Source organism: Salvelinus fontinalis, chromosome 32, assembly GCF_029448725.1.
Source record: "Salvelinus fontinalis isolate EN_2023a chromosome 32, ASM2944872v1, whole genome shotgun sequence".
Classification (NCBI taxonomy): Eukaryota; Metazoa; Chordata; class Actinopteri; order Salmoniformes; family Salmonidae; genus Salvelinus; species Salvelinus fontinalis.
In genome coordinates, this window is record NC_074696.1 from 29,283,225 (window position 1) to 29,308,404 (window position 25,180).

At 46.4% G+C, this 25,180-nt stretch overlaps 1 protein-coding gene, 1 long non-coding RNA gene and 1 pseudogene across 7 annotated transcripts in view; 1 reads left to right on the plus strand and 2 right to left on the minus strand.

Moving 5' to 3' along the window:
- The window catches only part of LOC129831048 (receptor-type tyrosine-protein phosphatase U-like), a 295,005-nt gene that overhangs the window by 19,984 nt on the left and 249,841 nt on the right, over window positions 1-25,180 (plus strand). The window lies entirely within an intron of this gene.
- Window positions 13,271-18,597, minus strand: LOC129831050 (uncharacterized). Its single transcript, XR_008755665.1, has 3 exons — window positions 18,339-18,597; window positions 17,973-18,154; window positions 13,271-13,388 (listed from the first exon to the last, which is right to left on the minus strand). It is a non-coding gene; the product is annotated as an uncharacterized LOC129831050 (long non-coding RNA).
- On the minus strand, window positions 15,730-17,192 carry LOC129831049 (intelectin-like; annotated as a pseudogene).

Genomic DNA, 25,180 nt, shown 5'->3' on the forward strand with positions numbered 1-25,180 from the left:
CTGGGCTGGCAGCAGACACTAAAGGGGTCCACATGCTTCCCAGCTGAAACAATTTGGAAGAGTTTCTGCATATATTATGACGACATTTTGTGAAGTTTTTGTTAGTTTTTGGACCTCGGTGAGGGGTTTTTCTTCTGTTTGGGCACACCATTTGTTTTCTGGAGGCAAGCCGAAGTCTACGCCCCCTTCGTCGCTGATTGGTCAACAGTAGGGATTCTTCAATGAGGTTTTTGTTGTCATTGTCACAATTAGTCTTCTTGCACATCTTTTCATTGAGAAATACTGCACCAAACGTCTATGTGAGATGTAATATTGCATGACGAAGATCTCCTCGGCTAAACATCAAAATTAATGACAGATTTCTTGTTATCTTAGATTAATTCTGAAGTGTATACTGGCGATGGTGTCTCAAAATGAACAAACAGTACTGTTGCTTTTTTCTAGTTTTTCAAGCGAAGGTCTTTTTAAGGGAGTATGCGAGCACATTCATTCGGTTCGTGTAGCCAACTTTGGCTAGCCGCCAGCCAAACTTAAGCATGCTGACGCCTTAAGGGCACTGGGGTTGAGATAGTGATAGAGGCTGGTCTTCTGGAAAGGGTACCTGGGGGAATGGGATGGGACTACTGGGGCTGTGGAGCTGTGGGGCTGGGGCTCTCCCAGTGTGGAGGAACCCTGATTCAGGAGTAACCTCCAGCTGACGTTCGAGTACAGGGAGGGGCTGGGACACTACATGGGGCTCTGGCAAGGGAAGGCTAGAGGGCAATGGACCTCTCCCTCTGATGGCGCTGCATCAGACACCGATAGGGCTTAGGGAGAACTGCTGGAGTGGGCTTGAAAGGATGATTGATGCAGGCAAGGTGGACACCAAAGCAACTTTGAAGTGTGTGTGTGTGTGTGTGTGTGTGTGTGTGTGTGTGTGTGTGTGTGTGTGTGTGTGTGTGTGTGTGTGTGTGTGTGTGTGTGTGTGTGTGTGTTTTTGAGAGAAAATGTGTATGGATTGACCGAGCCGGAGGCATGAATAAAGTTGAGGGTGTAATTGGTCAATAGTGTTAGAGAGAGACTTACTGAAGGTGTTAGACGGAGCTTTAGTCTGTTTGTTTGGGGACTGATTTTAAGCATGGCTAGGATGCAAATGTAAAATCCAGAGTTCTTTTCTCTTCTCAGACTTTGCAAGATAACGCTGAAGGGTTTTAATGAATAGGTCCGAAGGCACCCTTGACACCCTCACACTCATGTTGACATGTCAAATATGCTTGTGAGGAAAATGCTATTCTGAGCAATCGCCTTCAACCCTATGAAAAACAAAATCATTGGCATGTGAAATTCCTGTAGTGGGGAGGGGGTAGCTGATATGGGAAGAGGGACCCCAGCTCTATCAGGCCGGTTAGGCAGCTGAAGTTATCCGGGATAGTGAGGGTGTGCGTGTGTGTGTATATGGGGGACATAGCTGCACATCCACTAAGGTAGACTTGTGGGTTCATTGCTGTTGGACTGGTGTAGCAGGCTTTTGTTCTGGACTTGGTTTCAGGGTGTGGGTCCATTCAGAAGCGAGACCGCCGGCTCCGGGATTTATTTCCGGCCAGTGAGCTAGAGTTAGCAGCGAGCGGAGCTGTGTTTGCCTGTGTGAGGGGCTACGGCCGGGGCTGGGGCTGGGGCTGGGGCTGGGGCTGGGGCTGGGGCTAGGGCTGGGGCTGGGGCTAGTGCTGGGGCTGGGGCTAGGGCTAGGGCTGGGGCTGGGGCTGGGGCTGGGGCTGGAGCTTCGCTGGAGGATTCAAGCTATATCTGAACGAGGGAGCACCTCGCTCCAACTGAGAGACGAGTGCAGGGAAGCGGGACTGTACACTCTCTCATTATCAGAGTCTACAGGATGGAGGAAGAGAGATGGAGACAGAGATGGAGAGAGGGAGGGGTACGAGGAAGACAAAGAGCAGTAGATTAGGGAAAAGAAGGAGATATAGAAGGAAAGAGGGACTGAGAGAAAGTGAGATGGAGAGATGAGGGTCAGTGACAGTGTTAGGACAGGGAGGCTGTTGTTTTCTATGAACACAGAAGAGCCTCTGTCTCCAGCTGCAGACTTCTAAGCTCCAGTCCCTTGTCTGTCGCAGAGCCGCCCCCCCCAAAGGGGTTAGACTGGAACCTAGCTAAACCTCAATGAAGCAGCTCTTGTTTAAGCCAGAATATTCTACTTGTCTCACTCTCCTTCACTCATTAGTGTAGGGAACTGTGATATGTCTCAAGGCAGTGGACAGTTTTAGAAACAGAAGTAATTTGTCAGAATATGATTTTGCAGGAGGCACTCGTTTTGATTCGTCACTTGGTTGGGTCCTTCGTTCAGTAGTTTTGCAGTTGAGGCGACCGGTAGACTTTTTAATAAGGTGCCAGTTTTTTATTTCCGGTGAGATAGTGACTATTTTTGTGTCTGTGTGTGTAGTTTTGAAACACAGTGAGGACCTGCAGCCTGTTCTCGTTCCTGGCCCTTCCTTCCTCGGTGTGCGTGATTGTGCGTGTGTGTGTTCGTGAGTCTGTGTGTGTAATTCTCTCCTGGCCACTTGCCTGCCTCTGTCTGCTGTCTCGCTATAAGAAACACCAATGGGAGTGTCTGTGTGTTACCCACGGGAAAGAGTTGAGCTCCACTTCATTCTCACAGACCAGGTGTCAAGACAAAGAGCAGCTGCAGAAACTCTGCATCAAACCATCTTTAGTGTGAATGTGTGTGTGTCCGTGTGTGTGTCCGTGTGTGTGTCCGTGTGTGTGTCCATGTGTGTCCCCGTGTGTGTGTCGTTTTAGTGTCCGTGTATGTGTGTGTGTGTGTGTAGTTTGGCTGGTCCAAAAGCCTGTCTTATCTCTGTTTCAGGGTTAGTGATGATGAATGAGAGGAGATCATGGATGGTCTTCAGACTCTGTAGTGTTTCTTTAGTCTGCCTGGAGCGTGACCTTGAAGAGAACCAGCAGATAGATAGATACGCTTTTCACCTCTGTAATTGATGTTCTCTCTGCTTGCTCTCTCACCTCTGTAGCCACGTCCCAAATGGCACCCTATTCCCTATGTAGTGCACTACTTTTGTCCAGGGCCCGTGTAGGGAATAGGGTGTCATTTGGGATGCAGGCTGTAGCAGAGTTGAAGTGAAGCAGTGGTCCATGTAACAGACCCAGACCTGGGGCTAATGGGCAAATGCGTCTGTCAAATACTTTAATAATAGTCAGAAGTTTTAAGTTACTCTCTATTTATCTTGGAATTTGTCCTCTCGAGACTATTCCACTGTTGAAATGTTTCCGGTCCAACTAAATCAAGCATAGTTCAAGTATGAAAGTATTTGACCTGTGCTGTGACCTTCAGAATGTTGTTATTAAGAATGCATCAAGCTTTTAGTTAACAAACGATCTCTCTGAGTGATTTTTCTACTTGACCAAGTTCCACCCTTGAGTCAGGCCTTGTGTCAGTCTCACCCTTACTAGATTACTGTGCCTCTAAGGGCTCAGTAGGTAATTAGAAGGCTCCTGTGGGATCCAGAGCTCTCAGCCTCTCTGATACTACTCTCTGGATGTGTCCCAAATGGCACCTAATCCCTATGGGTCCTGGTCAAAAGTAGTGCACTACATAAGGAATAGGGTGCCATTTGGGACTCTATACTCTATCTCTTTGCTGCTGTGGGTGGCAGGGTAGCCTAGTGGTTAGAGCGTTGGACTAGTAACCGAAAGGTTGCAAAATCGAATCCCCGAGCTGTCAAGGTAAAAATCTGTTGTTCTGCCCCTGAACAAGGCAGTTAACCCACTGTTCCTAGGCTGTGATTGAAAATAAGAATTTGTTCTTAACTGACTTGCCTAGTTAAATAAAAAAAATAAAAAAAATGTCTTCAGTAGGCTGCTTTAGCTGTGTGGTGACCGTTCAGTCCCAAAGATACTGGAGCACCAAACTAGTCCTACCTTCTGTTTCACGTGGTGTGTGTGTGTCCAGTTGAATAACACAAGTTGATAGAGGATCAGTAGCATGGTGTCTTTCCCACACAAGGCTCTCTTGTGTGTGTGACACCAGATTCTTTAGGATCAGTAGCTCATTAGTGTTGTGTTGGTCCTCATTGATCCAGATCGCTGCTAGAGCCACACTGCTACTGCCCTCCGAGTCCCTCCAGACTACTACTGCTGACCACTGCTAACTGCTACTGCTCTCCGAGTCCCTCCAGACTACTACTGCTGACCACTGCTAACTGCTACTGCCCTCCGAGTCCCTCCAGACTACTACTGCTGACCACTGCTAACTGCTACTGCCCTCCGAGTCCCTCCAGACTACTACTGCTGACCACTGCTAACTGCTACTGCTCTCCGAGTCCCTCCAGACTACTACTGCTGACCACTGCTAACTGCTACTGCCCTCCGAGTCCCTCCAGACTACTACTGCTGAACACTGCTAACTGCTACTGCTCTCCGAGTCCCTCCAGACTACTACTGCTGACCACTGCTAACTGCTACTGCCCTCCGAGTCCCTCCAGACTACTACTGCTGAACACTGCTAACTGCTACTGCTCTCCGAGTCCCTCCAGACTACTACTGCTGACCACTTCTAACTGCTACTGCCCTCCGAGTCCCTCCAGACTACTACTTATCTCTAGTCTCCTCTCAACCACACAGGCCAGGGGGAAGAAGGGATGGAGTGAAGGAGGGGATGAGGGGATGAGGGACGGATGAAAGGATTCTTGGGCTACGTTCAGAGGAGTTCAGCTTGCCTGAGAGAACTGAAGCAAACTTTGTCTCAAGACTAGGGCCAAGCAGGCAGACAGAGACAGACAGACCCTCCTCCAAAAACCCCACTGCACCCCTCTTAGCCTGGCTGACCTGATGCCACCACTGCTGCTGCTGGTGGGGAGAACAGAACAGAAGAGCTGACGTGACAGAGCAGCCATCAGAGGAGCTGTCAGCCAGGCTCTTATGTCCGACTCTCTCCTCTGATGCTCAGCCACACTGACAGGGGAAAACATGTCAAACAAACACTCACTAATACCCCCTGTCCCTGTCTGTCCCTGTCTCTAACAGCTCTCCTGTCGGTCTGTCTGTCTGTCAACAGCTCTCCTGTCTGTCTGTCTGTCTGTCAACAGCTCGCCTGCCTGTCTGTCTGTAACAGCTCTCCTGCCTGTCTGTCTGCCTGCCTGTCTGTCCCTGTCTATAACAGCTCTCCTGTCTGTCTGTCTGTCTGTCTGTCTGTCTGTCTGTCTGTCCCTGTCTCTAACAGCTCTCCTGTCTGTCTGTCTGTCTGTCTGTCTGTCTGTCTGTCTGTCCCCTAACAGCTATCCTCTCCCTCCCTTTCTGTCTCTCTGTTTGTCCCTCTCCTGCTATTACAGTCAGTGCTGACTGAGAGGGAAAAACAGCCCCTCAACAACAAATAACAACTCTTTCTCTGAGTCATACTAGTATCAATGTAAAGTCCCCTCCCTGAAGAGCATGTGTGCGTTCGTGAGTGTGAACAGTAACAGTCCTCAGTACAGAAATTCAGCCTTTCGTTTTAATGTTCCTGTTATCATTCAGACCTGAGGGAGGAGACATTAAAGCCAAACGATCTTGTTGTAGCATCCTGTGCATGACCACTCTCCCTAATGCTGCCCCCAACTTACACACACACACACACACACACACACACACACACCTCACAGGCTTGGCAGCAGAGTTACCCTGTCTTTATTTACATGGTTTGGGGCGAAGGGGATTACGAGCATGTCCACAGGCCCTGATCGTACCCCACGCATGAGTGGCATTCATGTGCTTGGCAGCTAAACAGCAGGGGAGATGCAGGGAGGCACGCTGGGTGTTTGTGTGTGTGTGTGTGTGTGCGCGCGTCACGTTCCCTCCATTCTCAATCAGCGCTGGATAATCTAGGATTACTGGTGCAGCCTCCTTTCATCCTCTAACGGTGGCTGGTATCTTTGTCTGAAAGACAGAAAGACACAATGCTAAGAGACACAGCTGTAGGTAGGACCAACCATAGGTGAGAGAGAGTGAGAGAGTGAGTGAGTGAAACAAACAGAAAAACAACAACAGGGAGAATGTAAAGCCTGGAGATCCTAGAGAAGATGGGACACATGACCACACTAAAACAGATCTAGGTTCTGTATGTACAGCAAATATATTTGACATTATCTGCAGCGCTTTGGTACCAGCTGAGTGTTGTAATACAATTATATAAGTCTGGTGTTGAAGAATGAATGGCTAGAAATGTATAAAAGTTGACTGATGTTTCTCCTGCGTAGGGTTGTGGCTGTCTGCGTAGGGTTGTGGCGGTCACGAAATTTCGTCAGTCGGTGATTGTCAAGCAAATAGCTGTCGGTCGCACGGTAATTGACCGTTAATTAACATAAATACATTTAGCATCTCCTGGCCCGTTAATTAACATAAACACATTTAGCATCTCCTGGCTTCCACACAGTCTACAAGCCACTGCTGCAGACCTTTGGAACGTCTACCTTTTCAAAAGTCTAATAAACCATTGTATTATAGCCTAAACCTTCACAATAAATACTTTACTTATTTTAGACAGGTCTAAAGAAACATGATATGAAGAAAAAGTAGTCTATTTCATTAGAACAGAATAGCTTACCGAGTTGTCCTTATGTTAGGTACTGATCTGGCTATGCCAAACGGCTGTGGGCTACACTAGTTCATTTAGCAGACAAGATTTGCTTAGAATTCCATGGTATTATTGTATAGTATGAAGAATACAATTGAACAAAACTGAATAAAATAGAAAGGATATTTTCTCCAAATGATTTGAGGGAGTGTGCACATGCGGCTATTCTGTGCGAAATAGGTTGTCACGATCGTGTGGCGGATTGACGGACCAAAATGCAGCTTTTGGAAAATAAGCCATCTTCTTTATTAAACACAACACGAAGATGAACACGACACAAAAACTCTATACAAAATAACAAAACAACAAAACGACCGTGAAGCTACAAACGTTGTGCACATACAAACAGGCTACAAACGTTCTTACATAGACAATTACCCACAACCAATGAGAGCCTATGGCTACCCTAAATAAGGCTCCCAATCAGAGACAACCGAAATCAGCTGTCTCTAATTGGGAACTCATTCAGGCAACCATAGACTCTCCTAGATAACTAACCACCATAGACAATGCTAAACATCTACACTCAACACAAAACCATATACTACACCCATTAACCCCTTTACCAAATAAACACCCAAAACAACAAAACATAAACATTCCCCATGTCACACCCTGACCTAACTAAAATAATAAAGAAAACAAAGAATAATAAGGCCAGGGCGTGACATAACCCCCCCCTTGAGGCGCGAACTCCGGGCGCACCATACACAGTCTAGGGGAGGGTCTGGGTGGGCTCCCCTCCACGGTGGCGGCTCCGGCTCTGGTCGTAGTCCCCTCGTCACCACAGTACCTAACCACCTCCTAGGCTTTCTCCAAACGACCCCCCTCCACATTAACCCCATTGCATTAAGGGGCAGTTCCGGACTAAAGGACAGTACCAGGATAAGGGGCAGCACCAGGGTAAGGGGCAGCACCAGGGTAAGGGGCAGCACCAGGGTAAGGGGCAGCACCAGGGTAAGGGGCAGCACCAGGGTAAGGGGCAGCACCAGGGTAAGGGGCAGCACCAGGGTAAGGGGCAGCACCAGGGTAAGGGGCAGCTCCAGGGTAAGGGGCAGCTCCGGACTGAGGAATGGCAGCTCCGGACTGAGGAATGGCAGCTCCGGACTGAGGGACTGCAGCTCCGGACTGAGGGACTGCAGCTCCGGACTGAGGGACGGCCCATGGCTGGCTGACAGATCTGGCTGCTCATGGCTGGCTAACGGATCTGGCTGCTCATGGCTGGCTAACTGATCTGGCTGCTCATGGCTGGCTGACTGATCTGGCTGCTCATGGCTGGCTGACGGATCTGGCTGCTCATGGCTGGCTGACGGATCTGGCTGCTCATGGCTAGCTGACGGATCTGGCTGCTCATGGCTAGCTGACGGATCTGGCTGCTCATGGCTAGCTGACGGATCTGGCTGCTCATGGCTAGCTGACGGATCTGGCTGCTCATGGCTAGCTGACGGATCTGGCTGCTCATGGCTAGCTGACGGATCTGGCTGCTCATGGCTAGCTGACGGATCTGGCTGCTCATGGCTAGCTGACGGATCTGGCTGCTCATGGCTGGCTGACGGATCTGGCTGCTCATGGCTGGCTGACTGATCTGGCTGCTCCTGTCTGGTTGGTGGCTCTGGCAGATCCTGTCTGGTTGGCGGCTCTGGCAGATCCTGTCTGGTTGGCGGCTCTGGCAGATCCTGTCTGACGGACGGCTCTAGCGGCTCCTGTCTGGCTGGCGGCTCTAGCGGCTCCTGTCTGGCGGACGGCTCAGTGGGCTCATGGCAGACGGGCGGCTTTGCAGGCTCATGGCAGACGGGCGGCTTTGCAGGCTCATTGCAGACGGATGACTCAGATGGCGCTGGGGAGACGGATGGCTCAGATGGCGCTGGGGAGACGGATGGCTCAGATGGCGCTTGGCAGACGGGCAGTTCAGTCATTGCAGTGCAGACGGCAGACTCCTGCCGGCTGAGGCGCACTGTAGGCCTGGTGCGTGGTGCCGGTACTGGTGGCACCGGGCTGGGGACACGCATCTCAGGGCTAGTGCGGGGAGCAGCAACAGGACGCACAGGACTCTGGGGACACACAGGAGGCTTGGTGCGTGGTTTAGACACTGGTGGTAAAGGGCTGGAGACACGCACCATATAGCTAGTGCGCGGAGGAGGCACTGGTGGTACTGGATTGGGGCGGGGAGGTGGCGCCGGAAATACCGGACCGTGCAGGCGTACTGGCTCCCTTGAACGCCGAGCCTGCCCAACCTTACCTGGTTCTATGCTCCCCGTCGCCTGACCAGTGCGGGGAGGTGGAATAACCCGCACCGGCCTATGTAGGCGAACCGGGGACACCATGCGTAAGGCTGGTGCCATGTACGCCGGCCCGAGGAGACGCACTGGTGACCAGATGCGTTGGGCCGGTTTCATGACATATGGCTCAACGCTCAGTCTAGCCCGGCCGATACGTGGAGCTGCAATGTACCGAACCGGGCTATGCACGCGTACAGGAGACACCGTGCGCTCTACTGCGTAACACGGTGTCTGCCCGTACTCTCGCTCTCCACGGTAAGTACAGGGAGTAGGCGCAGGTTTCCTACCTGACTTCGCCACACTCCCTTTAAGGCCCCCCCCAAGAAATTTTTGGGTTGTACTCACGGGCTTCCAGCCTTGTCTCCGTGCTGCCTCCTCATATCGCCTCCTCTCGGCTTTCGCTGCCTCCAGCTCTTCACGAGGGAGGCGATATTCTCCAGGTTGATCCCAAGGCCCCTTACCATCCAGTATCTCCTCCCATGTCCAGAAATCCTTTGTGGTTAGGTCCTGTTGCCGCCTTCCATGCCGCTTGGTCCTATGGTGGGTAATTCTGTCACGATCGTGTGGCGGATTGACGGACCAAAATGCAGCTTTTGGAAAATAAGCCATCTTCTTTATTAAACACAACACGAAGATGAACACGACACAAAAACTCTATACAAAATAACAAAACAACAAAACGACCGTGAAGCTACAAACGTTGTGCACATACAAACAGGCTACAAACGTTCTTACATAGACAATTACCCACAACCAATGAGAGCCTATGGCTACCCTAAATAAGGCTCCCAATCAGAGACAACCGAAATCAGCTGTCTCTAATTGGGAACTCATTCAGGCAACCATAGACTCTCCTAGATAACTAACCACCATAGACAATGCTAAACATCTACACTCAACACAAAACCATATACTACACCCATTAACCCCTTTACCAAATAAACACCCAAAACAACAAAACATAAACATTCCCCATGTCACACCCTGACCTAACTAAAATAATAAAGAAAACAAAGAATAATAAGGCCAGGGCGTGACATAGGTACTCCTATATACTTAATTTAGAGTTAATAATGTACCTTTAGTTGTTCTACAAACATTGGGCTATATGTTTTGATTTTTAATACATTGTAAGGCTGCATGATGCGACTAATGATGATTTCAAAAAAGTCCCTTGAAAGGCATCAGCTCTGCTTTGTTTTTTTTGTGCAGGCTGTTCACACTTCGTCAGTCTCTCATTCACAATTTGAGAAGCACTTGATAATGCTTTGACTTTCCCGGCGGCATCCCCTTTGTGTGGCCATGAAGCACCCTAATAAAATCCATTCCTTTTGCAGCCCTTCTCCCTGAGTGCTGCCTGTTCTGAAACACTTCTCACTCACACGGCTCTCCATCACGTGATCTGGTCTTTCTCACAGGCTACAAGTGAAGACAGACACTTCAGGGGACACAACTGCACACGTCCTTATCCAATTCTGAGGTGCATATTGAAGATATTGGAAGAACTGTCCACATTTAGTTTTTGTCAGCCAACAAGATGAGTAGGCCTAACGAACAGCAAAAGCACTAGCTTATGTCAATCTACTATCCCCCATAGTACAAAAGTTGACCTCTTCTGTGCAATAAATAAATATTCCAAACATATTCTGGGACAGTTGGTGGATGTGATAGATCCCAAATTTAATACAACCATTGTCATGTATAGTCCCCCTCTGGTGCTCGAGGTCGCCAGTCTGCTGATTTATTATCTAGCCTATAGAAAGCTGATGGGATCCTCCTCGTTTTAGTAGAGGCCATCACTCTGTTTTCTCGTGCAATTACATAGCCTATAGAAATGTTGGGCAACATGAATTCATGGGCTCTCATGAAGTGTTTGATTAGATTTTTGATTTCATTTTCATTGATGTCAGAGTGATTAGAGGGACAACAAAGTGCTGAGTACCATGCTGTTAGCAAGTTTGGTAGTGTAACGCTCGTCTTTCTCCTCATCTGAAGAGGAGCAAGGATCGGACCAATATGCAGCGTAGTTTAAAGACATAATCACGTTTATTTAAACGAAGACGAAAAACACTTGAACAAACTACAAAATAACAAACGACGTGAACAGACCTGAACTTGAGAACAAAACACATGAACGCACGAACAGGACGGAACACACGAACGAACGAAACGAAACAGTCCCGTGTGGTACTAACACTGACACAGGAACAATCACCCACAAACAAACGGTGAGAACAGCCTACCTTAATATGGTTCTCAATCAGAGGAAACGTAAAACACCTGCCCCTGATTGAGTACCATATCAGGCTAATTGAACATGAACCCAACGTAGAAAACACATAACATAGAATGCCCACCCAGCTCACGTCCTGACCAACTAAACAAAGACAAAATAAAGGAAATAAGGTCAGGAACGTGACAGGTAGGCTACTAATGACCATCAGCAACATCAGAGCTTGGAGAAACCTAATTACCATGACTAAACGGTCACGTTAAATTTGACTGCCTTCATGACATGTGACCGCAGGTGTGGTGGTAATACGGTCACCACAACAGACCTAGACAACCAGATGAGGGGAGTTCCTTATTAATTTGTGTTCTTAATTCATCAGTCAAGTACAAGGAAGGAGCGAAAACCCGCGGACACTCAGCCCTCTGTGGAATGAGATTGATCCTTACATAATAAATGACCAGCCCTGTATGTATTGGTTCCACTTTGAACCTAAACAGCAAAAAAATAACCCACTTTTATCGTTATTCAGAGAAAAAGATATGAAACCACGTAGCAGTCATTATTGAATTTAAATGTGGCAAATTGTCTCTTTTTTTCTGTTCCAAATACAGTAATTATCTTTCCTCTGTGTGCAGCGTGCTATGGAGCGATGACAATAGGGGATTAACAGGGTTTCTAATTCTCTTCCCAAATCCACTTTAGCCAGTCTAGTGAGTCTGCAGCTGAGCTGGGGTTTATAGCTAGTGAGTCTGACTTGGGGCTCAGCTAGGTTTATATCCCTCTCACCACACTGAGCTACTTCTGGCTAAAAGGAAGAGAGGGAGGGAGGGCGAGAGAGAAGGGGGGAGGGAAGGGAGAGTGCAAGAGAGAAGGGGGGGTGAGGGAGGGAGGAAGGGCGAGAGAGAAGGGGGGGTGAGGGAGGGCAGAAGGGAAGGAGGAGGGAAGGGGGAGGGCGAGGGAGAGAGGAAGAAAGGGGCGGAAGGGAGAGAAGGGAAGGGGGTGGGACAGGAGAGGAGGGAAGTGGGCGGGCGGGAGAGGAGAAGAGAGGGGGGAAGGGGGAGGGATGGCAAGAGAGGAGCGAAGGGGGCGGGAGAGGAGAAGAGAGGGGGGAAGGGGGAGGGCGAGGGAGAGAGGAAGAAAGGGGCGGAAGGGAGAGAAGGGAAGGGGGTGGGACAGGAGAGGAGGGAAGTGGGCGGGCGGGCAGACAGGAGAGGAAGGAAGGGGGTGGGCGGGAGAGGAGGAAAGTGGGATGGCGGGCAAGAGAGAAGGGAAGGGGGAGGGAGGGCGAGAGAGTAGGGAAGGGGAGGGAGGGTGAGAGAGGAGGAGGCGGGAGGGCGAGGAAGAAGGGACGAGGGAGGGGAGGTAAGAAGGGGGAGGAAGGGAAGGAGAAGGGAAGAAGGGGGAGGGAGGGAGGGAAGAAGGGGGAGGGTGGGAGGGAAGGAGGGGGAGGGAGGGAGGGAAGGAGAAGGGGGGGCGAGGGGGGAGGGAGGGAAGGAGAAGGGAGGGCGAGGAAGAAGGGAGGGAGGGAGAGAGGAGGGAAGGGGGAGGGATAGAGGAGGACGGAGGAGGGAGGGAGGGCGGGGAAGAAGGGGGGAGGGAGGGTGAGGAAGAAAGGGGGTGGGAGGGAGAGAGGAGGGAATGGGGAATGAGGGTGAGGAGGGAGAGGAAGAAGGGATGGGGAGAGACAGAGAGAAGGGGACCATGACCCTGCTTGCTTTCTCCTTTGCAGGACTGACAGGTGGAAACCTGATGTACCAGGGTCATAATGTCTCTCCCCTGAAACCCACACACACTATAGCACCCGTTCACCTATAGGTGGACTATAGGAATACTTTTCCTGCCAGCCAGGTAGAATACATCTACCTTCTTCTCCTCCCTCCTCGTCCCTTCTTCTACCAGCTCCTGAACCCTGAGAGTAGTGGCCAGATGGAGCGTTTAACCACTATCTAATTAGTCCTCAGGCTTTGACACTCCCTCACTGTCTCATGTGTTTTTCCTCCCTCTCCATAGACCTCACTATCAGTTAGCTTCAGATTGGCCAAAGGTGCTCATAACTCAGTGTCCTATGTATGTAACAGATGTTGATCGTACTCTCCTTGCGTTGTGTTTTGTCCAAATAAATCACCCCAGCCAGTGGTCCCAGTTGAGCATGATTTATTATCTGCTGTTGTTAAATAGGAAACAGCACGCTAGTTGTGCAGGGCTTGATGATGTTGATGGCTGTCGATGGTAAAATCCCTTGCATCACATTTTCATCCTGGGACTAAACAAAATACAAAAATACAATACAAAATGTAACATGTGTAAATACCTGTTGCTAAATAGGAAACAGCACGTTACTGGGCTGTAGATGACATCATCTGTAGCATGAAAACAACTGTTAGCAGTGAGTGAGTTATGTAACCAGCATGCTAGCTAACACACTTATATACAGCAATCATATACCAAAGCACATCCCAGAAAGCCCCTCAATCCCTAACAGGTACCATATACCCACACATGTATAAATCAGCAATGTACAGCAAACTTGTACGTACACATTGTAAAATATAACAAAGAAACAGTATTCAGAATGTGAACTACCCCTTGCATCACATTTTCATTCTGGGGAGACCTGACATTCGCGATCTCCCCCTATCTGCAAGCGGGGCCAATCACAACACGCCTTACTTATTGACATCGGAATTGAACCAACCACTAAGAATGCTTGAACATTAAATACACCGTTCTTTAGAGGCAAGTGGAAACATAACCAACCCTGTTACATGTAGACTTTGTATCCATGACCATGACATACAGTGGGGTCAGAAATGATTGACAGCCTTGACCAAGATGAGCAAAAATTACTGTATAAAATAAATCATTAAAATATTTCGCTGTATTGTATGCTTAAAAAAATTGCTCAGAGAAATACAATTGCTCAGAGAAAGAGATTTTATTTAACAAGTAAAAAACAATATATATATATCAGATTGACACTGTTTTCAATACCTCCCCTTGTGAGGATAACGGCACTGAGACTTTTTCTAAAATGTTTTATGAGTTGGAGAACACATTGGGAGGGATCTATCTATACCATTCCTCCATACACAATCTTTCCAAATCCTTGATATCCTTAGTCTGCGGTTATTGACTGCTCTCTTCAATTCAAACCACAGGTTTTCAAAGGGTTTGAAGTCCAACATTATCGACACCCTTGATAAAGATGAGCAGTTAGTGTAAAATAATATAACTTCCCAATGTTTTGCTCATCTTTATCAAGGGTATATCGATCATTTCGGACCCCACTGTTACTCATCTTGAGAGATTGAGGTGTGTGTGTGTCAGGGTTCCCTCCGTAAGTAATGTGATAGCCTGCAGGTTACCCCTGTGTTGCTCATCGGAGCTTCCACACACACACGCACGCACGCACGCACGCACGCACACACACACACACACACACACACACAGCTCTGTCACCACCATACATAAGACCTTCTGTCTATGCTCAGCCTTTCAGCCATTTGCCTATATGCGTGTGTTTGTGTACAGCTGTATGTGACTGTGATCCTAACACAAGGTGAAGTGTGTTAGCCAGAACACCCTAGTTATGTGTCTTTTCCTCTGAGGGTGGTGGGAACATCTCTGGCTCTCAACCTCCCGGAAAGCTTCAACCAGGGAAACAGACCCAGAAATAATGATGCTGTATGGCCATGAACATTCTGAGACTCGGCTAGGCTGGCGGCTTTTCTTCTCTTCATCATTATGTCGCCTGCTGCCTCTTGGCCGTGTGTGTGTCTCAGAGGAGCGCCATTAGTTGGATACGATCATGTCCAGTGTCTTTCTTCAAGAGACAAACATGTTTTAATCTGACAGCCAGCAGCATGTACTGTATATCTACATTTCAAAACATCACATAGCTAGTTGTGTGAAAACACTGGGGTATCATTTCAGCACTCAGAACATGTCCTCTCTATGTCCTTTCTCCTCTGTCTCCCTCTCTCTCTCGCCTTCTCTCTTTCGCCTGATCTCTCTCTCTCTCTCTCTCTTTCTCTCTCTCTCGCCTTCTTAGAGAGATGGCGAGGAGGTATTCTATCTCCTAGACAAAGTTCTTCCAAGGTTCCAGGGGTTCTGTTGGTTGTTGTAGGCAAAGGTATACCCATATGGAGGAGTAGGTTCACCTTAACACACCCACCAAAGAAAGAAGAAAGAAAGATTCTGATGAAAAAGTACAGTAGGCTCATTTCATGTTCTCAAATCTATAGACTACTTTATTACAGAAAGAAAGTTCAAACAAGCCCACACAATCCATACACTGACTTTCCACCCCCCATCACCCCAACACAACAGGTGTCACAAAGTAGATTACAGTAACCTTACAGTATTTCAGTTATGACCCTCACATGACATAATAATATTTGTCACAATATCAACTATAAGCATTTAATGAGTGTATAAGACGCTCATCTTTTTATGACGCATGGAATGGTTAATGCTTTATACTGTTTCTTTATAGTAATGGAATTAATAGAGAAAAAAAATATACTTTTAAATGTATTGTTTTAATCTGTACCCAAAAATCTTTCAATCAATAAAACAACCAAAAAAAGTAAATGCATGGTGCATTAGCGGTAAAAGAGTAAGACAGCTGACTCAAGCATCTGTTATGATGCACTAAAGCCTATATGGGTCCCATAGCCATTCCAGGCAAAGCCAGTGAAATCCCCACATTGAAGAGGGTTAGCCTCAGGGAAAAACCCACATCCACCTATACAGTAATGTTCAACATTTATGGCTCTGAAACTGATGAAGCCTCCTTCAATCTCCCCTCCAGAGTAAGGGCCGTATACATTTTTGGTAGACTCTTTGTCCCCAAGGTCATACATTATGGGAATGGAGGGTCCATTGTCGGACAGGTGTGCACCAACGTTGTACTCGACCGGGTAGCTGTGGAAGAGTTGGTACAGGTTTCCCCCGTACAGATGGAGGAAGTGCCTGTCAGTGTGGTAGCGCATGATGGCGGCCAGGTTCCAGTGGTTGACCGGAGTGTTGTTGGGAACATGCCACATCGACATGTCTTCTGCTTCGATGTCGTAGTTGCCAGGATTCTTGAAGTCATCGTCCGTGGCTGCCTCCACTGTTCCAAAAGTCTTCCTGTTGGCCCAGTTGCCTTCTCCTTGTGGCCAGTTGGCGTTGTTGCCCTGCTGGCTGGTCCAACGATCGCCCACCGTGCACTTCCCATAGATGTTGTCTTCGTGCACGCTTGCCACCAGAGTCCAGCCGCCGCCCGCTGTGGTCATGTCGCAGAAGGTCTGGTAGACCACCCCAGTAGCTGTGGTACAGGCTGTTCTCAGTTTGACCATATTTGTCCTTAACTTCCTTGCAGCTTCTGGCATTGAACTGAGCCCTATTTCTCAAATCATTAACTGTGACAACTTTTGGAGCACTTGCCTGCCCAACCTTCTTTACAGAATCAAGTGCTTTTTGGTGCATGATGTCTGAAGTGGCATCAGTAGAGGGATCGTCAGCAGAAAAGCCTGGTACATCATGTCTGTTGTAGTGAGGTTTTAGTGAGAATCTGTTGAACCTTTTGCTTTCTTGAGGTACTTATATGTTAAGTCCTTGGCAATGCTCCAAATTCAATGTTTGATGAAGCACATGTGTTTTTAACAATGACACGCCTGGCAAATATGGTCATTTGCACTCATAGTCGAACAGATCTCTGCATACCTTGTGTGCAGGGATTAAGAAAACACTGTGATGTGATCATTTAGGACAGTCCACATTAAACCAACATGTAGGCAGTAGTCCATTTGTTTAATCTTCCTACATGGATATATCATCCAACAATATTTTTGTGACAATTTATTTTAAGGTGCATATATTAGCCACAAATTAGTATTTTATAAGTGTATATACAAGTAGCTAATAAGGTCTTTATTATATCTTATTAGCAATAGATTAGGCCTTTTATTTTATTGAATAGTTAGCCTAATTTCAGTTTATGTGAGAAAACAAGCAGTCATTGTGTAGAGAATCATTGTACCGTCTAAACCATAACAAAAAATATATTTTCATCTGTTTGAAATTGGTGTGCAAAACCGAAAGAAAAAAACTGCAAAAACGAAAGTTTAGAGTGGGGAAAAATAGAAATACCACACATAATACAGATCTATGCTTCTTATACGTGCTTTCAAGGAGAATTACAGATCTACAACTCACATATCTATGTGAATTTGGCCCGGCCGCCGAAAAAGTTATATATTGCAGCTTTAAGTATTTTTCTTTTTCAAACATGTGTTACTGTCCAATCCTTAATAATAAGCTCATTATTAGTCATCATAGAGACATATTAGTATTTAATAAAGAGCAAGTTACACAAGAAACATACTCTTAGTAAGCTGTCTCAATGTGGGACTAAGAAGGACACAGTGCCTTAAAAATGTAACTCTCGAAGTCCTCCTGACCTCAGTCTGGAATGGCTCTTTAATATTGTCGGCACAGTGCATTGATAATGAAGGTGGCTGTGCTTTTACTAGTTGGCTCTCCTCTGTCTTTCACACTCAAACACCCACACGCACAGCCCCACTGAGGCCCTGAGCGCCGCCCCCTTCTACTACAATGGTTGGATTTTCTAATCCAAACAATGAGGTCTCAACCCCGAGGAGAAAGAAATCATTTGAGAGAACCAATCAAACCCCGTTGCACAATTTATGAGCGAATATTGCATTAACAAACAGCCTCATTTCCAAACCAGTGTGTTCTCTCCCTGCGGTGTGAGTAATGTGCGTTCCGTCAGCCAGGCTAGTTAATCACAGCAAACAGAATCAAATTCAAGTCTTAATGTTTTTGTAAAAAATGTACCCACCATGCCTGGAGTATCCAGCAGATGCGGATACTCGTACTATCTCGACTGTCTTGTCCCCATTCTGTCTGGTCCACTGAGCCCTCTGGATTGCGGTGTCCTTCATCTACTCCGCAGCATGGATTGCCGGCCAGATGTTGTTCTTCAGCCACTCGGTCATCTGGGCTGCCCTCTCACAGTTGACTCTGTTGTGAGCACAAAGTATTCAATGAATTATACATTCCTTATACCAATCAGTTTTCAAAATACACAACAAATCCTTCAACGTGTACCTGGCAACACCCGGCTACTGCTCAAACTTGGTGTGTCGCTTGGGGTTTCCACAGTCCTATGTTTTCACGTGTGTGTCTCGGTGTGGCGTTTACTCACTGCGTGTAAGTCTTTTATGTACTTCTTTAACTTCAGGTTATAGTCGAGTCGTCCAAAAGCAAGAGTGTTTCCTGGTCTGTCTCCTCCACTACAAAAGAGGAAGGGGGTACCGAGTCAGTTGCACAACTGAATGCATTCAACCAAGATGTGTCTTCTGCGTTTAACCCAACCCCTATGAATCAGAACGGTGTGGGGGACGGCCTAAATCCACATCTTCTTCGTTTAACCCAACCCCTATGAATCAGAACGGTGTGGGGGACGGCCTAAATCCACATCTTCTGCGTTTAACCCGACCCCTATGAATCAGAACGGTGTGGGGGACGGCCTAAATCCACATCTTCTTCGTTTAACCCAACCCCTATGAATCAGAACGGTGTGGGGGACGGCCTAAATCCACATCTTCTGCGTTTAACCCGACCCCTATGAATCAGAACGGTGTGGGGGACGGCCTAAATCCACATCTTCTTCGTTTAACCCAACCCCTATGAATCAGAACGGTGTGGGGGACGGCCTAAATCCACATCTTCTGCGTTTAACCCGACCCCTATGAATCAGAACGGTGTGGGGGACGGCCTAAATCCACATCTTCTGCGTTTAACCCGACCCCTATGAATCAGAACGGTGTGGGGGACGGCCTAAATCCACATCTTCTGCGTTTAACCCGACCCCTATGAATCAGAACGGTGTGGGGGACGGCCTAAATCCACATCTTCTGCGTTTAACCCGACCCCTATGAATCAGAACGGTGTGGGGGACGGCCTAAATCCACATCTTCTGCGCCCGTGGAGCAGTTGTTCTTAACTGCCTCCTCAAGGACAGAAGTTTTTTACACCTTGTTGGCTCGGGGATTTGAACAAGCGACCTTTCGGTTACTGGCCCAATGCTCTCAACCGCTAGGCTTAACTGCTATGGGGGAGAGTTAAAGAACTAGTTTCACTCACATTTCTAGATTACGTACTTTGAGGAGGGAAGGGTTGATAAGCCAGGTCAAATGGTTAAACAAAGTCACGGGTGTGAGGAAAGAGCAAAATGAAGGGGCGGGGAAGAGTAGCTTTGAGGTAGCTTTGAGGTTAGAAAGGCAGGCTGATAACCGGCAGCCAAATCTGTGACAGAATATCTGTGCAAATGACCAATAAAGCAAGCATGGTAAAATGAAGGCCAGACTATCTATGGCAGCTGTGAATGTAATGTATCTAGTCCCAAAGTGGCTTCATGGTTCTAAGAGGCTCTGATGAAGTTAGGTCTTTCAAGTTTCTGTTAAGGTACTATTGGTTATCAATGACAATGTGGAAGACGTACATGTAGATGCTGTTTTACACTGGGTCAATAAAAATCAGTTTTGTTTTTCCCCACAGCACTGTCCCCAAACTCTCAAATTGGACTTTCTCAGTTTTACTTACCCTCAAACTTTGAATCAGAGGCCAGGATCCACTCATTGAGCGTATCTTTTACAAAGCTGTCCATTGGCCTTGACAGAAAAAAATAATTTTTGAAAGATAGTATAGCTAGCTAACTTAGCTACATCAAATTTAAGCTGAACTCTAACTACAGATAGAACAATGCTTTGCTCAAAGGTTACTGCTGACTAATCCCATTCTGTACAAATTTGCGCAACCACAACATTCAAACGAGGCTGCAATGAAAACTAATGGGACTGTAGCGACTGTGTTGACATCAACATCTGGGGTGTGAACTACATTTCTATTCAAGTGTTGATTGACATGGTAATGGCCCGATAGTATTGGAGAAAAGTTGAAAAAACAGACCCCTCTGACGCTGTACGTTAAATTGTGACGTGTCATGACATAACGTACAGCACGCATAATGCAACTCATTTTGTGTCGTACAGCCTCTCTCCACAAGGTGTAGCGCTTCTCTCGCAGATTAAAAATAAGGAAGGAACAGGGTAAGGGGGATACCTAATCAATTGTACAACTGAATGTGTTCATTTTTTGCGTCAACTCTGCAAGCCAACGTGACTCTCAAAAGCCGCGACAGCCGCTGTCTTCTTCTGAAGATAACTTTAGACCTGCCTGAAAAACCCGATTCAAATTTGACACAAACCTTCAAATAGGTATGTAATGACACATTATATAAACTCTTTGTAGTGTTTAATTTTCATTTTAGAGGTGATAAGTTGGACAGATGGGGTGAAAAAAGCTGTTTCCCCACACGGATTGTCTCTCCCTTTCCATATCACGCAGTAGGTTTCGCTTCCCATCCTCCGTGTTTAAAAATACCCGACAGAGCTCATTGCCTTCTTCAATCATGCAGAGATGGGCAGCATGAAGGTCTTGTCACTGATTTTGCTGGAAAGGGGAGAAATTGTGCTTTACAATGGTATTCATATTACAGTTGACCTGGAAGTATTATGTTTTTTGGCCGCTAAAATAAGGTAAATTGTACATTACAGCGCGATGTCATTACGCTGGCCATTACCATCAAATTAACTATAGCTAGCTAAAAGAATTTGCATCCATCCTCAACTTCACAAGTCCGACTAAAGCTGCCACTGTCAGAAACAATTGAAAACCAGTAACGTAAACTCACCCCATTCCGACAAATGTGCGCAACCGCGACATTCAAACGAAGCTGCAAAGAAATCTAATGGGACTGTAGCAACTGTGTTGACTTCAAAATCGGGGGTGTGAACTACGTTTCTATTCAAGCGTTGATCGATCATGGTAATGGTTCTATAGTATTGGAGAGAAAAGTTGAAAAAACGGACCCTCCGTTACATAATGACGTGTCATGCCGTAACGTACAGCACGCATAAAGCAACTATTTCTGTCTTACAATCTCTCTCCACCAGGTGTAGCACTTCTCTCATCTTTTAAAAACAAGAAATGGACAGTGACGGGGGTAAGGGGGGAAACCTAGTCATTTTTTGCATCATCACTGCAAGCATCATGACTCTCAAAGCCGCTGTTTACTTCTGAAGATCACTTTAGCACCGCACTAAAAACCCAATTCAAATTCGACACAAACCTTCAAATAAGTATGTAATGACACATTATATAAACTCTTTATAGTGTTTTATTTACATTTTAGAGGCGATAAGGTGATAAGTTGGACAGATCGAGTGAAAAAAAGCAGTTTTCCCAACACATCTCCTCTCCTTCTCACTATCACGCATTAGTTTCGCTTCCCAACCCGCCATTTTTTAAAAGACCCGACGGAGCTCATTGCCTTCTTGAATTATGCAGAAACGGGCACCGTGGAGGTCTCGGCATGAATTCTGTTGGAAAGGGGAGAAATTGTGCTTTACAATGGTATTGACATTACAGTTGATCTGGAAGTATTACGTTTTTGGGGCGCTAAAATAAGGTCAATTGTACGGACCAAGGCGATGTACAAAAGTGAGTGAGTTTACGTTACAGTAACGCTAGCTAACTTAATCACCATGAACGCATGAGATAAGCCTGCCAAATAGCTTGGTAGCTAGCCAGCTAACATTAGGTAATTAGTGAAACAGTGTACAACACAGTCCAGAATAATTTTCAGACTTAGCTAGCTAAGGTAGCTCGCTAGTTAGCTAACTTTATTTAGCTACCGTTACACTGACACAGTTCGCTAGCCAAATGTAAAAAAAAACATTACATTTAGCTATATTCCACGACAACACTCCAGTAAGCTAGCATCGCAAGGCTAACTTTATCTAGCTAGCGTTACCACAGCCAGAGATAGTAGCACAGAAAATGGCTAGCTATCTCTATCTACCTAATTATGGAACAACAAATTCAACCTGAATGACCATCAAATTAATAATTCGTAACATTTGTTACTTACCTGTTTCATGGTTTTCAGTCTGCAAAAACACCCTTTGTCTGTTGAAATAACGTTAGCCGTTTTCCACTCAGTTGCACTGGAAGACTTGCGAATTACCGGTTGCAACAACCCAACCCAATGCCATGTCTTGATTACTTGCTCACATTCTGGTGGACTTCACGTGCTGATGGCAGGAGAATTAACCCAGTGGCTGGGTCAAATAACCACAATCAAACTTTAATAACCCAGCACCAACAACCCAACATTGCTGATTTGACAGAAAACAACCAAACTTTTGGCCCAATGCCTGCAACACAGCAATTGGGTCATGCAAACAACCAAACATTTTTTTTGCGTAACTTGTGGCTCCACAAAGCCCTGCGTGTAAGAAGCATTGACCTGGTGCACACATATTTCTCTGTCCTCAGTTTGATTGAAGGCCTCAATCTGTATTTTTGCCTTGTAACTGATTGCTTCTAGAAAGAGAGAAGGAACAACACATGATCAAGATGAGCTAGCTAATAGTTTAAAGCAATGAACAACCTCATTGTTACAAAGAATGGATGTATAGCTACATTTATGAGAATAAAACATGCATTTGCTTACCTTATCAATCTTGAAGACGATGCACTCATTTATCATTCAAAAAAAGTGTTAGGTTTGTGGTGCACTCACTCATATTTCAAGGGTGCTGATGCATCCTCCTCCCAATACAACCTCTTCCAACACCACCGGTAGGGGAAGGGTATCCATCTGCAAAAGTTACGTTTTGCTTTGATGTCAAATGAACTCCTATTGTTGCAACCTTAGCTGTTGTGCTAGCTAACATGCTACTGAACCGTGAGACGAGCATTTTGACATGCATATTGGTATGAAAAGACAGCAACATATTCACCTAAAATTATGTGTTTAGGCAAATCATTAGTTAGCTAGCTAGCATATTAATTGTGCAAAAATATGATAGCTAACGTAAGCTAGCTAAGCACTAGCCAGTCAGTGGCGCTGACAAATTGAAACTGGTATTAACAAAATGTATTTTCTCTATCCCATAAAACATGGCATTGCTAACTAGGAATCATTTAGCTAATAAAATATAAATGTTTATTAGGAAGTTTAATAAGTTAGACACTCACCAGACAACTTTGGTAGGTAGCAAACTAGCTAAACTCAGCAAAAAAAGAAACGTTGCTTTTTGAGGACCCTGTCTTTCAAAGATAATTCGGAAAAAATTCAAATAACTTCACAGATCTTCATTGTAAAGGGTTTAAACACTGTTTCCCATGCTTGTTCAATGAACCATAAACAATTAATGAACATGCCCCTGTGGAACGGTCGTTAAGACACTAACAGCTTACAGACAGTAGGCAATTAAGGTCACAGTTATGAAAACTTATGACACTAAAGAGGCCTTTCTACTGACTCTGAAAAACCCCAAAAGAAAGATGCCCAGGGTCCCTGCTCATCTGCGTGAAAGTGCCTTAGGCATGCTGCATTGAGGCATGAGGACTGCAGATGTGGCCAGGGCAATAAATTGCAATGTCTGTACTGTGAGACCCCTAAGACAACACTACAGGGAGACAGGATGGACAGCTGATCGTCCTCGCAGTGGCAGAACACGTGTAACAACACCTGCACAGGATCGGTACATCCGAACATCACACCTGGGGGACAGGTACAGTAATGCAAAAACAACTGCCCGAGTTACACCAGGAACGCCCAATCCCTCCATCAGCGCTCAGACTGTCCGCAATAGGCTGAGAGAGGCTGTACTGAGGGCTTGTAGGCCTGTTGTAGTAAGGCAAGTGGGCACAAAACCCACCGTCACTGTAACAGACAGGACTGGCAAAAAGTGCTCTTCACTGACGAGTCGCGGTTTTGTCTCACCAGGGGTGATGGTCGGATTCACGTTTATCGACGAAGGAATGAGCGTTCCACCGAAGCCTGTACTCTGGAGCAGGATCGATTTGGAGGTGGAGGGTCCGTCATGGTCTGGGGCGGTGTGTCCCATTATCATCGGACTGAGCTTGTTGTCATTGCAGTCAATCTCAACGCTGTGTGTTACAGGAAAGACATCCTCCTCCCCCATGTGGTACCATTCCTGCAGGCTTATCCTGACATGACCCTCCAGCATGACAATGCCACCAGCCATATTGCTCGTTCTGTGCGTGATTTCCTGCAAGACGGGAATGTCAGTGTTCTGCCATGGCCAGCGAAGAGCCCGGATCTCAATCCCATTGAGCACGTCTGGGACTTGTTGGATCGGAGGGTGAGGGCTAGGGCCATTCCCCCCAGAAATGTCTGGGAACTTGCAGGTGCCTTGGTGGAAGAGTGGGGTAACATCTCACAGCAAGAACTGGCAAATCTTGTGCAGTCCATGAGGAGGAGATGCACTGCAGTACTTAATGCAGCTGGTGGCCACACCAGATACTGACTGTTACTTTTGATTTTGACCCCTCTTTGTTCAGGGACACATTATTCAATTTCTGTTAGTCACATGTCTGTGGAACTTGTTCAGTTTATGTCTCAGTTGTTGAATCTTGTTATGTTCATACAAATATTTACACATGTTAAGTTTGCTGAAAATAAACATAGTTGACAGTGAGAGGACGTTAATTTTGCTGAGTTTAGATAGCTTGGTTTCCATTTTCCAACAGATTTTCCTAATCTGCCTAAATGGTCATCAACAGTTACTGGTCTCTGATCTTGTGTTCACCAGAAGTAGCTTCTGGTAAACTGTTTGCCACTAATGGCAATAAATATTCTTGTTGCCAAAGGTTTGCTGCAGATTCACCACTAGTGGCAAACATATGCAAAGTTCTGGCAACATTTTGTGGAACACTATTTAGTTTGCTGCAAATTTGCCCCAAACTTGCGGGAAGGTTGCTGCAACAAATTATTTTTTGTAAGGGAATGACCACTTTAAGGACACACGTGACCATGAAGGACTTATTGGGAATCATATTTTGTCATATCGATGATGTCAAGTTGATGTTACTAGGAAATTAGAGAAAGATTTACTTAAGGTGTTGTGTCGATACGGTGTTGGCTATTCTCAACCCCTGTACAAACATGTA